We start from the raw sequence: 13,087 nt of genomic DNA, 5'->3' as shown, positions 1-13,087 counted from the left end.
TTGGGAAGCTTTAACTGATGCATGCTTGCTGCTATTATCCTACAGCTATTCAAGTCTAAGATGGAAAGACATGTGAATGGTAGAAAGGAAAAAAACTGTTTGAGACCATCATTCCTCATACCAGTAAGCAATAGTTTGCTGTTATTATAGATTTTATTTTGAGTTTAGTAATCAATAATATGCAGTGAATAACCAGACCATACAGGATAAATATATTGCTTAACTTGATAAAAATGTGGGGCTATTGAAAATAACTTTTATAATATATATCTCTCTATATTGATCTATTCACGTTATTTTGCAAATAATTTCATTTTAAACATTTTGTACATACAAGAGGATACTACAAATATGTTCACACTGTTAGTCATTTTTATTGCTTTCTATCTGTGACAATTTATTGCTGTGAAACCTAAGATACGATGTGAATTGGCAGTTGCAATTTTCTGCTAATTGTATTAAAATAGATTTTAATAAGGAATAGTTTTAAAAGAAATAGTATAGATCTTTTTCTGATCAGTAAGTAGTTCTTTGTATGTGACACAAGATGGAAGGCTTTCTTTTGAAATCATACTGATGTCTGGCAATTTTCAGGTTGTTCTTAGTCACAGAAACCCTGTTTTTCCTGTGTTAGTCTCACACTGACTGCTGGTCCCGTTAATTCATGCTGCAGTACTAGTGTTTTAAATACAATTTGCTATTCAAAATCTTTCTTCATGAGAATAAGTAGTGACCTTCTATAATGAACAGTGGAATACCTTGCATTTCTTACAAAAGAAAATATAGATGGGCTTCTGCTTTTACAGAAACTATTGACTCTCAGTGTACTGGTGAACTGCATGCAGGAAGTTGTTTTACCAAAAGTAACAACATTGCTAACAACCCAAAAGAATAAAGATAACCTTTTTATGTACTCATTTTAGTCTTTGTGTTTTTATTGTATGAAGTTAATACAGTTTAACAAGTAATTGTTAAAATTAAGGGTGAACCACTTCAGCTGATGCCATTACAGGCACGGACCCTGGCAGGAGGTTGCAAACAGGCAGCAGGATGTGGGGCAAGTGGACATGTGCATGGAGTAATTAATGATTTTTTTTCATACCTGTTGTGAAGACTACTGTATACTTGGGTTAATAGAGCTAACAGGAGAAAAAAAAAAAAAGACAACCTCAAATATGCTATATTTTCAAGGACAACATGTATGGTTTTTGTAGTTATACCTAATTTCAGTTAGTTTCTTTTCTGTGCTTATGTCCGTGTCCAGAATAGTTATTGTTCTAATATCTTAATTGCTGAGAATACAAAGCAGTAGTGTAAATGTTCTGTAAAAATTCTTGGTCATTGAATTGCTGTTTGAAGGACAAAACTGTTTTAAGTCGGTGCTGGATAGGTAGGTAGATAAATTTGTGGAATAAGCATGGAATGCTTATGTAAAAATTTTACTACACATCTGGTAATGTGCAGAAGTGTATGTGAGATCATTTATAAAATCAGTTTGATTATGGTTTCAATAAACAAAATGTTAAGTGAAGTCATTCATCATTTTTGTTGAGTCCAATTGTAAACTTTTTGGTTCATTGCACAAAGAGTAATATATTTGCAGATTTAAATATTATAATATTTGAATAAACTTTGATCCTTTTATATTTCTTTGAAGTTATTCCAGTATACCTGGAAGTTATTTGGCAGACAGTTGACTTTCAGTCTTCCTCCTTAACGTGCAGGTATAAAGAATATTCGTGTTTTAATGTTGATACAAGAGAGATGTTTCAGCATAATGGTTCAGTCATATATGAGCATGTAAAACACTAAGCAAAACTCCCACAGCAGGAGGTCTCTGCACTCTCTTACTATCCTAGTTCACAGAGAATGATAGATGAGTAAGAAGGGTACACACACACATTTTAAAGGAGAAATGTATGTTCCTGAATACCATAAATACATCAAATTCATTAAAAGAGCATCTCCTTTAGCTGTTGGCTGCATTAAGACTTAAAATAAAAATTTAAACCTGACAGCATCCAGTAGAGGGCACAAACACCTACCAGATGATCGTGGTACTCATGGTGTCTTCTGCCACAGAATAAAGAAATAAAAATTGCAGTCACTGACACAGGGAATATCCTATAGCTTTGCACATAATTTATAGATTTTATATATTTGTGTTTTTTTTTCTAGTGGACATAATAATTCATCTTGTTTTGTAAAGGTAATACTCGTTGGTAATACTTCTGTGACCTGGCTAGCAGCTTTTGCATTTAGGTTCTGCACAATAATAGGTGGCCCTATATCTATCTAGAGCTGACATGACGTTAAGAACTCTCACACTTGTCCAGCTTACTAAAATACAACCTATGGGTATCTATTAAATGCACTGGGGAATTCCACAAATAATGGTGCTTTTATTAATATGCATTATTCAGTTCCACGGCGCACATATAAAAGAGCTTCCACCTTCTAAAAGAATCAAATATTGAAGTATGTGTCTTTATTTGCATGTCAAACAATCCTTAACATGAAGTATTATTAAAAATGCTTTGGTTTTCTTTGGACCTAGAAAATTCTTACAATTCATTCAGTAGTATAGTATATATTCAGAAAGGCTTATCTAGCTTTATAATGCATTAGAAAAAATATCCTGAAGTGTCTGCAGTGTAGGAATATATAATGGCTCACAAACCTCTGCATTAGCAATATCATTTTCAGTGGAGGATGGTACCCATCTCTTTCATTCTCTAAGCACAGATAGGTTTGTCTATGTGATCCAGCATGCAGTCTCTGTTACTTAGCATATTTTATATTTCCTTGCTGATCAGCGGGTGCACAGAGAAACACGTGTATCTCAGTGCTTGCCTAAAAAAAAAAATCATATTGCAGTGTAACCCAAGCAAAGTAAACTGCGGTACATTCTCATCCCTCTGGAGAGGGGAAATTGCATGCTGAAGCACACAGGAGCTCTACTGCAAGAATAACGTTTGATGAAAACAAGGAATGGCACTTCATCAACAATTTATAACACACAAAAACAGCAGTGCCGGATATATTATGCACTTGCATTTTCTGTTGCCTTAAAATCATGTTGCTTTCTCTTTTACAGCAATCCTGATGATTATCTTTGTGGAATGGGACAGCCAATTAAAAAGAAAACACTATTTTTTTTCAGAAAATATATCTGAAACAATGTAATAAACTGTTTTCATTTTCAAAGCAGTAAATATCTGTAGCATGTATGTTCATAAGTGGTCAGGGAATTACATACCTGTTTGTAGTATTGCTTTATAAAAATGTCATGCTTGCAGATACCATAGCAACCCCTGTCATGTGGTACTTTTCAATTACCAAAGTATACAATAGCTTTTATGCTCATATTCTGCAGCAATACTTGCACTAATATGTATCTGTAAAAGTATCTGTATATAACGTATAGTAAACACTGCATCTTCACCCACTGAATATGGCAAATTGGACTATTGCCTGCCTGATACCACAAACATGATAATTGCTGGCAAAAACTAGAAAAAGACTTTATCTAATGATAAGCATTGTGAATCCCTGTAACTTTATCTTCATGATGTCTGTCAATGTGACGTTTAGAGGGTCATGCAGAATTCCTGCAAATACTTGTATATTTATGTATATAAATTTTAATCATAGAAGATTGGAAATTGGATGTGCTTTATATAGTGCTGGATAGGTGGGGAGAGCAATTCAGGCCCCTGACAGCCTCTGTCCAGAGCTGCATGCACACTCAAGAAATAAGAATTTTGGGAGTGGTACTGAAGAGCATTGTAAACTTGCCAGCTTTACCACTCTTGCTTTAAAAAAAAAAAAAAAAAAGAAAAGAAAAAAGAAAACATTTTATATGAAATGTTGCAACAATCTTTTAGATTTTTGTTATTGTATAAAAATAAAAATAAAAACAAGGAAGTGAGAATGTGAAAAAAAGATAGTAACTAATGCAAATGTGGAGAAGACAGATAATAAAATGTTAACATGATTTTTCTACTTGTATTTTAGGAATAAAACCTTCCTCGCGTTTGAATTTTCCCCATATGAGGACAGCTTCATACATAGGAAATCTCAGAAGGTACAAGAAAGAACTGACGACAGCAAAGGAAATTAAAGTGCAGACACTGCTGAGAGGTTATTAATGTAAAATCTTTTGCAAAGTTAATTAGAAATTGATGCATTGTAAAACTAAAAGAAAGTGCTAAAGAACATGGCAGTGAGAAAAATCTGTAGCAGAGTATGATTAGAAACGGTTGTCTCAGTACAAGGGAATCTCTTTTTTTTTCATGTGATGAGAGAGAAAATCATATTCTAAAACGTAAGGTCAAAAAATATTTTACGTTTGTTAACATCCAAATCATATGTGTATATATGTATGTGTATGCACCCTATCTATTCAAGTCTATTATATAAACATCTTGAATCAGTTCAGAGAGTAAAAATCTTCCCAATTTTCTTTAAAAAAAAAAAAAAAAGTCATAATGGAGGGACATGCAGGCTCAACTTTTCTGTATTATTTGGTACCTACTTGCTCTCCAGCTTCGTTTTCCCAGTCGCATGCCCATGGTATGCCATGTATGCAGCAGTGGCCAAATGGTTTTGATTATAACTAAAAATGGAAACTAATTTCCCAGTATATCCGCTTCGGAAATTAGTGTGTCTTGTACAACTACATTCAGTAGAATTGAAATCAAGCCCTTGACTTACTGTTTTCCAGTTATGGATTTCCTAAAAGATAAATATTTCTACTTTTCTTCCTCTGCCTCTGGAGTCTAAATAAATGATTCTGAGTCTTTACCTTATGACAGATGAGTCACTTCATTGTTGCATTGTGTAAGGAAGAGTACAAGTTATGCCTTCACATGTAAAATACTGGGGAAGGACATTAATTTTTCTCAAATTAGCTTTGTCAAACTGTAACAACATATGCCATTGCTGCTGATGTAAAACATAAGAAAAGGTTACAGATTTAGCACTTTTTTTTTTTTGCTAAAGATAATTAAAATATATAATCTCAAGGCAAATCATGCATGGAGGAAACTTTCAAAAATATGTTTGAAGATCTCATTAGATCTGTATCCAAGAGCCACATCTCTGAAATGTTATTTTTATATATAAGTATAATAATAATATAATAGTGTATTACTGTGTTATCCCTGGGATTCAAGGCACTGAAAGGAAGCTATACATGTAAAGGAATGGACAGGGATGATTGCATAGTCTAGTAATGGATATAAATGACTCTCTGTTACAAAAAGGTAATCTGAAAAAGCCTCTTGTGGCATTTTTTTCTGCTCTTAAGGTTAAATGTAAGTCACTATCATTCATTTAATATCATGTGCAATGATTTATATTTGTAGTTTATTAATTTTTTTTGTTTGTTCACAGTTTGAATTTTAGAAGCCAACAACTGATATATTGGAAAAGCTGTATATTGGAAATGGCATAATTTTAGTGAAATATGACATTAATAATATTTAAGGAATCTTTCTGTGTGAAAATAATATAAATAAGCTCTTCTATTTCTATGAAGTCTATTGGCAATTAGACAAAGATGAATTAGCCTCTACCTGGACTACCAAAGTTAGTTTGCCATGTCATTGTCAGAGAAGATAACCTAGGCTAATTAACAATAATACTGTGACTATTCAGAGTGTAACTAATAGAAATTTAAATACAAAGGCTTTGACAAATGCTAAATACTTTTGCTGGGAGAAATCACTGTTTTTTCACTTACCAATGTTTTTGTAACACAAAAGAGACTTTATAGCCTTTCTTATATTAAAGATTCCTGTTCTTGAATCTAAAATGCACAATTTTGCAAGATTATGAATCATTGAAACCCATAGGTTCCCTGCATAAAATATAATAATCAAACAGGCTATCTCTAATAGCTTGTTTTCAGTGTACTTTGTTGATTTATTGTAAGTTCTCTGACAATAGAAAATAAATAAAATTAACAAAGTAATTGCTTCACGTACATGATATCCATCCTTACAAAGCAGTATTTTAGAACTGCCTCTGACTGAAATAATTATGTTTAAGAGTTTCAGAAGCTGTGCTTTTTCTAATATCTACAGTTGTCAGTATTACAGCAACCACTGACTCCTTTAAAAGTAAGATTCCTTATTTAAGGGATTTAAAGCTTTTAAAATTATTTTCTTTTTTCAATAAACAAATGTCTCTTTTCAAAATATTACCAGCACCTTTTTAGGGGATTGAATTATGTACGACGTACTAGAAAGAGGTTTATTGATTTTAGATATTATTCTAATTTCATTAATATTTGTTTTGCTAATATTCATGTGCTATTAAAGAATGTCAGCTTTTCCCAACAGCTGATTTTGACACTGTGCTGTCCATGATGGTCAAGTCTAAGATGACTTCTGTATTGTCATCACATTAGTTTGATACCAGATTATGTAGAATGCCTGGTTCTACTGTCTTGACTATTTTCCAGGCTTTTACCTGTTAACACTGACAGTTATCTTATATGTGCTGGCAATGTATGAAGTTGGGAAGCTAAGTCCGAGTTTTTATTAGCTAGGGAGCACAACATTTGTGTATATTGAGATATTTTTAAGGACCAGCTGTCTTTGTATTCATGACAAACCTAGAGAAAGAATATGTAAAAAAAATTTGCCAAAAAGGGAAAAAAATAAAACTGGAAATATGTTAAAAGACAATCTGATGATTTCTTATTTCCTTCCTCCATCTCAAAGTAGTCAAATTTTTCAGAGGACAACCAACTGGTTAAAGCCCAGGAGAGAGAGAGTTTCTTGAACACAAGTAAGTATTAAAACTCCTCATGGAGGGTCATGTCTACTCATATAACCAAAGTTTAAGAGTTAAGAATTCATAAATTTCTACTCACTTTCATGGAAGTACTGTATTTATAAAGACGAGGACAACAGCAGGGCATAGGTGGCATAAGTATAAGAATACTACTACAGCACATACTTTGAAGTATTTTAAAACCCACAATAACCCAAAACAACAATAACAAAAGCAGCAGTCGTCGGGGTTGTGTGTAAGAATATAATCTAAATCATGTTATTCTCAGTATGAATTTTCTCATAAACTTCCACTCAAAGTTTCTATTTGTGTAGGTGAGATGCATTTAAAATGCACATATGGTTATGATCTCATATATAAATATGATATGTCCCTTTGGTTGAACAAGGTATAGCACTTTTTGTTCAAATGTTCAGTGAATAATCTGTTTTTGGAGAAAGTGGGAATTGGTAATATTATAGCATGTTGTCTCTCAAAACCTTTTCCAAATGCCCAAATTCTTTGATAGTCCCCAAGTCTTGGTTTTAGGATATCAAGTCTAGTGAAAAGATATATAAGAAGGCCAACAACCATATGTGAGTCAAATAAGTTCTCTATCTATCTTCCACAGTTCTGATACTAATCTCCAGAGGTAAAGAATTAGTGAATTTTTGAGATGCGTGTCTAACAGCTGAAAATTTTTTAACCATCTCAAAATTCATGTAACGTTGTTTTGATATGAGGGGTTCACTACATTTATCTTTAATACTATACTGAAGAGTGTACACCTGTTTCTCTAAACACAAGTACTTTTCCTTTCAAAATTTAAGACAGCTCTAGTAAAATACAATATAGTCTCCATCTCTCTCCCTTCTCCTTCCTGCTCTTTCCACAGTCTAGAAGCGAAAGGAGATGCCTTTCAAGCAGGAAGACCCAAAATCAATTTATTGCAGCAGATGGTTCAAACAGTGGAGCTGAAGAGTAGTTGGATCAGCTGTAGCAGTTATTTCATGTGACAGCACCAGCAAACGGTGGTAGGTAACCTCATTATCAAATAAACTTCAGTAGCAGTTAGAATAAATGTTAAAGAATAAAGAAATAAAACATTGTTCTTTAGTAAAGACATTAGATAAAATTTAAGTCTTTTAGGATTAATTAGATAATTGATCACAAGGAATATTGTGTTTGTTCCACGTAAAGCTGTAGACTTGTGTATGTATTATTCAAAAAACCAGATACACAGCACTCAGCCCTCCCCCAAAGGGGTAGAAGACACTCTCAAAATGATTTAGAACAATTTTGAAACATGAAAAAAGTACTGTCTAAAAATGTCCTGTTTACCTGTAAGCAGAAGCAGGTAATAGTTCATTCTTAGAGACCAATAACCAACTTACTTTCTACTTGCACTAATAACACTTTGTTGTTGTTGTTGTTGTAAAGAAGTTAGTTCTATCCTTCTAAAACATGTTTCATCTGACAAAAGTGATAAAGGGTTTTAGACAGTATCTAGCTCATTCATAACCCCTGTGAGAGTTCATTTATGTTTGGCTGCATTTTGCTAACAGTTTCTAGAGTGTAGTTAAATTTCAGGATAATTTCAGCTATGAACTTCTCTAACACTTTAAAAATTCTCTTGTGGTGCCAAATAACTTTTCTAAAATCTTGCTGATCACTAAGAGCCTACTCTGAATTTCTGATCTGTCTGAGCACAGCTGGGATGCTGGTCAGGAAAACCTTTCTTTGGAGATTACTGGCTGCTGGCCACTCCCATGATGAGGAACCCTGAGGCACCTGTAATGCCAAAAAGCTGCCATATGTATTACCAAGCTAAACTGAAGCTTAGCTGATTCCCTGGATGAGAGTCCAACTGATTACTTCCTGACTATTCCCAACCTGTTCATTGAAGTTGCATAGGATAAGTTATGGCAGCTACCAAGCAGGCAGAGAATTCTATCTTTCAGCATACCACAGTGAGCACAGCATCTTAATCCTTCATTACATCTGTTTGTTACACAACATTGTTAACACAATGGTTAACAACTCATTCCTCCATTCTGCCCGCTGTGGTGATAATCTTGGGTGCAGAACTGGTCAGCTCTGTTGGATAAGGCAGGTTTCTCCATCATGGTTTTCCTATCTTTACCATTTACCAGGGCATGAGGTGAAGGGAGAAAAAAAGGTAAGAGATGAAAAGGAGGAGAAGCAGCTCCTCAGTTCAGAAAGCTTACAAGGAGGTGGGTGGAGTAGGCATAGCCACAAAGGAACAAAATGAAGCGGGGCAGTAACTTCTGTTCCAGACTGTCAAAGACTGAATTAGCTGAACTGGTTTATGACTAGTATTATAGGCAATCCACTGTTTAATTTAGCATTAAGAAAAAAAAAGAAACAATAAAATCATGAGTCCACCAAAAAGATGAAAAATTTTCAGCTTGATTTTAAGTAAGGGGATTCTGTAGGATAAGGCCTATTGAGCAATTGCACGTCTCTCCCTTTGTATTTATAAAGCACATATACTTAAGAGTTTCTGGATGCATCAGATCAGTTTCTGTATGTATTAAGGGATTACTGCAAATTCCCTTAAAATAATCTAGATCTGTTACTGGCAATGATACTGACACATACCATAGACATGATTAATTACTACCATCACAAATAGTTCAGTATATTTCCATTAATCTTTCATATCACTACCCTTTCCTAATCTTAGTTGTTCTTACCTGGGAGAGGAGTTGGGTCACCTCACTGATTTTAGCAGTGCTCACCCCTATCAATACAAAATTATGCTCTTATTTTATAGACTTGCTTCAAATTATTTTCAAGTATTCCAGCTTCCTTCCTTGAAGCTTCATACATTTATCTTGAATCTCCAGATTGTATGAATACAGTATGAACAATACTGATAGCCATAACTTTTATAAAACTAGTTATCATACAATCACCATTTCATTTAAGTGGGTATAATTTATATACCTGGGGTTTCCTTTACATTCCTTCTTTACATTCTTGAGACCTGTTTGGTGAGTAAGATCTGGTGCTGGTAACTCGTGATTTTTGCTTCAGTAGCACTTTTGACAGTTGGTATCTCTGGAAGTGTCTCATCCTAACTAATTGTAAAGTAGAAAGCCTAAATTAGGCCGTAGTTTCACAAACATATTTAACTGCTGTGAGTTGGTGATGTAAGTGAAAGAAGCCCTGCTCTTCCCTTTCCCCTAGGTTAGCACAACCATTTGTGTTGCCCTGCAACAAACTAGCTTGAAGAACTGAAAACTCTGTGAGAACAAAAGTTGATATTTAACCTAGATAATTTTCCTATGCAGTTCATTATATAGCCGTATAAATGCTTTTGACAGGCAAAAGGGAGGTGAGCTGGAGCAGGCAGTGCCGTTTTCACAAATACCAAGTTATTGCAAACTATAGCTTTGGATATCTCCTGGTGGTCCCTCAAGTTTAAGCCTTGGTGTTTTGCTTCCCTGGTAGAAAAGAAAGAAAAGGACAGAGTCAAGAGGAAAAAAAATCTATGAATTCCCTATAAAGAGAATTTAAAATGACAAATTGGAGCTTAGAGTACCCTATACCAAAATAGAAATGCCAGTCTAGGGGAAACCCAAAGTACTGTGTATGTTCAGTTTACAATGCTATATAGTCTGTTCCTTAAGACTGGAAATCATTAATTAAAATTGGTATCTTTTCACTTTTGTAATATAGGTGAAAAATCTGTTTGTCATTCCATTAAACATCCTTTGCTGCATAAAATTCATTTTCCCAAAACAGAAATTTTTCCATATCAAGTCTGATATTCATCAGAATTCTTAAAATACAATACGTTTTGAAATTAAGATATGATTAATTTATTTTGAGTTCATTTATTTAAGATAGTATTCAGTCACCAATCAAATGCACTAGTAGAAAGTGGGATACAGAAGATGCTGCCTCTTAAAGCAATATTCTTCTCTAAATTCAGTCAAAATATTTAAAATATATTCAGAAGTAGCTTTAGCTTACATAGCTTTATTTTGCATGCCTCCTGTGGTCGCTTATTTTATAGCATTAACTGCATGATGCAAAATATTTAAAGAAGTATTTTCTTCAAAGTTTTGTCTAGCCAGGAAACTTCTCTTGCTCTTTCAGCATCTTAATCCCAGTAATCCATACATTTGTCACTTCCAAAATGGACTACTGCATATGTAGCTGCAGATTTATCAGCGAGTAATTTGTCTGTCCATAAGAGAAATAAAAATTGCGTAGCCTATCAACTTCATTTACTTCTGAGAGATGTATTTTTGAACCTGGATCCTTTATAGCCTTTCTTGGAAATTACCTCTTCTTACCTAATCTTGCCACAAATAATTAGACAGATGTATGACTGCAGTGAGGTCCATAACTAATTGAGTCTCATAATCATTCAGGTTCAGCTTTATCTTATCTGGGAGCATTTATAATAGACAGCCAATTTGATACGTTTGGTATGTGGTAGTTGTACAAAATCCAGGATGGTATAAGAGGTCATCCATTCAGTGAATTTAATTTACTTTCAGGTTGACTTTCATCTTTTGGTTGCATCTTACTGTGTTATTTATCTCCTGACAATCTCTGAATGTTTAGTTATTAAAAAAAAAAAAAAGCCTTAGGTTTTCTTTCTGCATTTTGGGCATGCATGAGAAATGATTAGTGAAGACTGCATAGAATCAGGAAATTAATACGATTTCCTCTTCAGGATTTACATAATTTGGAAGTGCGTCATGCATAAGTATATATCACAGACAGGTTTTCTAGGGATCAGAAGAGATTTTTTTTTTAAAGAGTTTTTATTCAATTAAAGAATAAAAGCCTTTGAGTTCCAGAGATCTTTTATGGAGCTAAATGTCTCCATGACTTCTTTTTTTTTTTTTTTTAAACAAAAGACATTGTATACACATTTGTTATGATTCAGTTTGTTTTTACATTTCTCCACTAATTGTTCTTACGGTATTTATAATCAAAATTGGGGAGCTGTATTTGCTTAATCACATCTTAATGTCTGCCAGAATTTACAATATTATGAAGACAATGTTCAGTGAGGGTTACTTTTATTTATTTATTTATTTTTACCATCTTGCCAACCCACCTCTAATGGTTGGGGGTTTTTATTGCTTTTCACTGTCTCAATTTACCAAGCTGAGTTGTACCACTAGGAAGTACATTCTACCTAAGCTATATGCACGGATGCCCAGATAGTGAGTTTTTAAGTCAACTCAATAGAGATGTATTTTGCTTCATTTTGTCCTTTTGCTCTATGATGAGGAGCCATTTGGTTTCTTCCTTTAACTGAAGAATTGAAATGGCAGTCTGTAAGCAGATCTATATAGTGGCCACTACCATCTAAATCCAACTAGAAAAGTAACATATATACTATCTTACATGTGTTAGCAAGGCAGAAATTATCCCTCCTTCAAAATTCCCCTCAATCATTAAATTTAACAAATTCAGCTTTTTGTAGCAATAAACCTTTTGATAAAGAACATGCAGAAATCTACTTTGAATAATCATAATTTCTGATATTCGTATCTTAGCCATGCATCTGAATGTATGCATGAGTCTAATATGAATCTAATGATATGCATCTAATAATTACATATGCCCCTTAAACCAATAAGAGAATAAAAATATAAAAATAATGTAAATAATATAAAATATAAAAATATAACATTTTAAAATATTAAAATATAAATATAAACATGTTAAAAATAAATGTAATATAAAATATAAAAATATATATTCTGAGCTTTAAAGGATTTAATCAAAGCAATACTCCCCTACAAATTAATAGAATCATCCTCCCTCATCTTTCAGCTCTCTGCCAAGATTTCTGAGTATGGCAAAGAATTAGACTGAAGGCTTTAAAATTAGATCTCCTGTCTCTCCACAAATGCTAATTAAATAAAAAAGAAAAAAAAAAACAACTCATTTTCAATGCTATAATCAGTAAATGTATCAAGGCTTTGGTGGCTAAAACGGAGAGAGAGTGGAATAATTCTGCAGCATGTCTGCCAAGCAGGGGGTTAAACTTCTGAAGCAGGCAGCCAGCATGCTCTGCAGTAGTTTGCAGGTGTAGTTAGGACAGCAGCCTTTTGTGGTTGGAGCTCTCAGAAACCCAGTGATTTTGCTGACGCCTTTTAAGGGAATATTGAGAAATTCAATAAACTCCTGGTTCCTTAGAGGCTTCTGAGCAAAAATGAACAGTATGAAATCCAGAGGCACGAACTGGCTAAAAAGATGTCTTCTGCACTATACAGATTCAGAAAAGTGTCTGTTATTGTAATAAATA

At 33.7% G+C, this 13,087-nt stretch overlaps 1 long non-coding RNA gene across 1 annotated transcript in view; it reads right to left on the bottom strand.

The window, feature by feature from the left end:
- Positions 1-13,087, bottom strand: part of LOC310901395 — a 119,132-nt gene that overhangs the window by 67,087 nt on the left and 38,958 nt on the right. The window lies entirely within an intron of this gene.

Source organism: Anser anser (assembly GCF_964211835.1).
Source record: "Anser anser genome assembly, chromosome: 6".
Classification (NCBI taxonomy): domain Eukaryota; kingdom Metazoa; phylum Chordata; class Aves; order Anseriformes; family Anatidae; genus Anser; species Anser anser.
The sequence above is the reverse complement of the archived record's forward strand: the minus strand, read 5'-3'. Positions and strand labels throughout refer to the sequence as shown.